This window comes from Magnolia sinica, chromosome 6 (assembly GCF_029962835.1).
Source record: "Magnolia sinica isolate HGM2019 chromosome 6, MsV1, whole genome shotgun sequence".
Taxonomy (NCBI): Eukaryota; Viridiplantae; Streptophyta; class Magnoliopsida; order Magnoliales; family Magnoliaceae; genus Magnolia; species Magnolia sinica.
Window position 1 is genome coordinate 18,853,799 of NC_080578.1, and position 3,237 is coordinate 18,857,035.

At 38.4% G+C, this 3,237-nt stretch overlaps 1 non-coding gene across 1 annotated transcript; it reads left to right on the plus strand.

Moving 5' to 3' along the window:
- Nucleotides 1-994: 994 nt before the first annotated feature.
- Nucleotides 995-1,101, plus strand: LOC131250372 (small nucleolar RNA R71). The gene has a single exon (XR_009173297.1). It is a non-coding gene; the product is annotated as a small nucleolar RNA R71 (small nucleolar RNA).
- The last annotated feature ends 2,136 nt before the right edge of the window (nucleotides 1,102-3,237 follow it).

Here is a 3,237-nt window from a genome sequence, read left to right on the forward strand (position 1 = left end):
TAGAGGAATGTTAACTTTCACCTGTTTCAACACCTCTAAGATATCCTGAGAGTTAGAGAGAGGTTTTGGTGAAACCAACCGTTGGGGGAATGGAGCAACTGGCTTCTCTAGAAGTTCCGGTTCCACTTTTTGTGGGACATCACTGGATCCATCCTTGTTGTCCTCTTTTGGTTCTTGAGGCTTTTCGGGCCTAACCGGAAGAGTTTTATCGATGATCTTCCCACTCCTAAGAGTGGTGATGGATTTAGCATGTCCCATCTGATTTGAAGAGCTGGGATCATTATTCTCGTATTGCGGTTTAGGATTGGGGAGAGGTTGTGCAGGAAGCATCCCCTTTTCTATAACCGTCATACGAGAATCTATCTTTTGCATAAAATCTGTGATTCCCCGCATTGCCTGAGCCAGCTCTTGTATGGGATTTTGAACCGGTTCTTCTTGAGGTTTCACTTGATTTGGATTTTGATTGAAGAAACCTGGAGGAGTTGCCGTTTGTCCATTCCTCCAACTAAAGTTTGGATGATTTTTCCAGCCAGGATTGTATGTGTTGGAGTTAGGTCCAGTAAAAGGTCTTTGATAGTTATTTACGGCATTGGCTTGTTCATTCAACACTCCTCGAAAGGCAGGTATTGTAGGACAGTTTTCAGTTGTGTGAATGTTGCAATCACAGATGCCGCAAACGATTTCATTGACCTTATCCTTCTTTCCTTCCATGGCCTCAACTTTTTTTATGAGCGTAGTCACTTTACACTTGAGATCATCCTCTTCTTTCAAGAGATATAATCCACCTTTCTCCTTTAATTGAGTCGGCCTAGACGTGGTGTTCGACTTTGGGTAATAGTCCCAAGATTGTGTTTTTTCAGCCAAACTGTCGAGGTAGTCCCATACCTCGTCGATGTCTTTATTAATGAACTCTCCATTACACATTGTCTCGACCATTTGGCGCATGGAAGATGTCAGTCCATCATAGAAAAAATTTGTAATGCGCCACGTTTCAAATCCGTGTTGTGGGCATGAACTGACCAAATCTTTGAACCTTTCCCAACATTGAAAGAATGTTTCATCTTCCTTTTGGGCAAAGTTCATGATCGCTTTTCTGAGGGTAATCGTTTTATGGTGTGGGAAGAATTTTTTTATGAATTCCCTCTGCATATCGTTCCATGTGCCAATGGATCTAGGACGCAGTGAATGTAACCACGTCTTAGCTTTCTCTTTTAAGGAAAAAGGAAAGAGTTTCAGCCTAATTTAAGGATACATTAGGAAAACATAATGTAGCTATTATTTCATCGAACTCTTTCAAATGTAAATATGGACTTTCAGATTCAAGTCCATGGAATTTGGGAAGGAGTTGGATAACTCCTGGCTTGATGTCCATTTGTCCTGTGTTTTCAGGAAAAAGCATGCATGAGGGCGTACTCACTCCCGCCGGTTGTAGAAAATCTCGTAGAGTACGAGGCGGGGGTGCCTGTTGCACCTCATTCTCATCATGGTTATCCTCCACCCTGGGTGGAAGTAGAGGAGGTTGGTCTTCAGCCATAACTTCACTTAACTCAGGGGATCTCGAGCGGTGTCTCCTCCTGCGAAGGATAGTCAACCCCTCAACCACTCCTCCTTCATCAAGAGACGTCGAGTGTTGTCACGGGCCCACTTGGGCATGAAACACTCGCAGCCCTCAATTCAAAGCCTAATCCTAAAGATGGATAAAAGAAAATCTAAAACGGAAGAGAGGGAAAATTGGAAAGGAATTACCAAATTGAAGCTCCTAAGTTAAGGACCTGCAAAATAAAACAAAAATAAGTTAGATTCTATAAAGGAGAGAAACGATACTTTAAAAGAAAAATAACAGTAAATTAATTTCTAAAAGAAATTATTCTTTAAAGAAAAACGGAAATTTCTAAAGTAAACTAAGAAAGCCTAAACTAAAAAGTAAATTACTACAAGAAAATTGAAAAATAGAGAGTATGGAAGGAGTGTACCAAAATAGAGATTTCTATCTTAAAGGCCTACAAAATAGGAAGGTTAGTTTCTAGACAAAAATCCTAAAAATAAATTAAAAAACAGAGTTAGATTCAAAAAGTGTTAGAATTAGAAAGTTAATAGAACCAAAATAGAAAGTCAATTTCTAAATAACCTAAATTCTAAAAATAAACTATTTCCTACAGAACAGAGGATACTAGAATTAGAAAGTTTCTAAAATCTAAACCCTAATTCTATAAAAAGAAAAAGTAGAGAATTTAGGAAAGAATTACCAATTTAGAGATTTTATGTCAGGATCCTACAAAACAGGAAACAAGTTAGTTCTAAAAGTCAAATAGAAATAAAAATCTAAAACTAAAGTTAATAAAATCCTAATCTTATCCTAATTCTAAAACTAATTAATTTCAGAAAATCGTAACTATCAGTCCCCGGCAACGGCGCCAAAAACTTGTTCACACCCCAAGTGCAGGGTTGTGATGTAGTAATAAACTCGGTAAGTCCGAGGTCGAATCCACAGGGACTGATACCTATATGTTATCTGAAACCAAGTAGAACTAGAACTAGACTAAGATGTGATCTAAGCCAAATAGAATTTAGGAAATAATTGTGGAATAACTATTTAAAACTTTAAGGAATTCAGAGAAAGGGAACTAGGGATTCAGAGGATCCACTTGTAGAGATCAGGGAGATTTTATGCCAGTATCACAAATTATGGAAATTCACTGAACTGCCATTGATATAGGTTTCAAGAGATGAAAGGTAGATGAATTAGAATGGATTCCATCATCTAACCATGCCCAGGAGACAAAGTAAACAACAGGATTAAACTAATTACCAACCAATCAACAATGTGTGAAAATCAGGAAGGGTACGGTCATCCTACCATGCCCAGGAGACGATGGTGAACAACAGGACCTCCTGACGTCATAAACATTAAAAGAGAAAGAGAAATATTCAAAGCCATTGCAAATCCATTGTAATTTCAGTCACAACAGACCATTAAATACTGAGAAAATATTCCTTGAATTATCAACTTAAAAATCACATAAAGTTCAGAAATTTTAAATTCATAGAATAAACTCTCCCATCTCGCTACAGGCTTCACCTCTTAGCCCTAGCTAAGAGGTTTAGCCTAGCAGGATCATGCTAGGACCCCTTAGACAAAGTAAATAAACAGAAAAAAAAATAGAAGAGAACAAGAAGGAAACTCGCGTGCCAGCCCAAACCCAAGCCAGCCGTAGTCCTTTTCAAACCCAAGCCAGC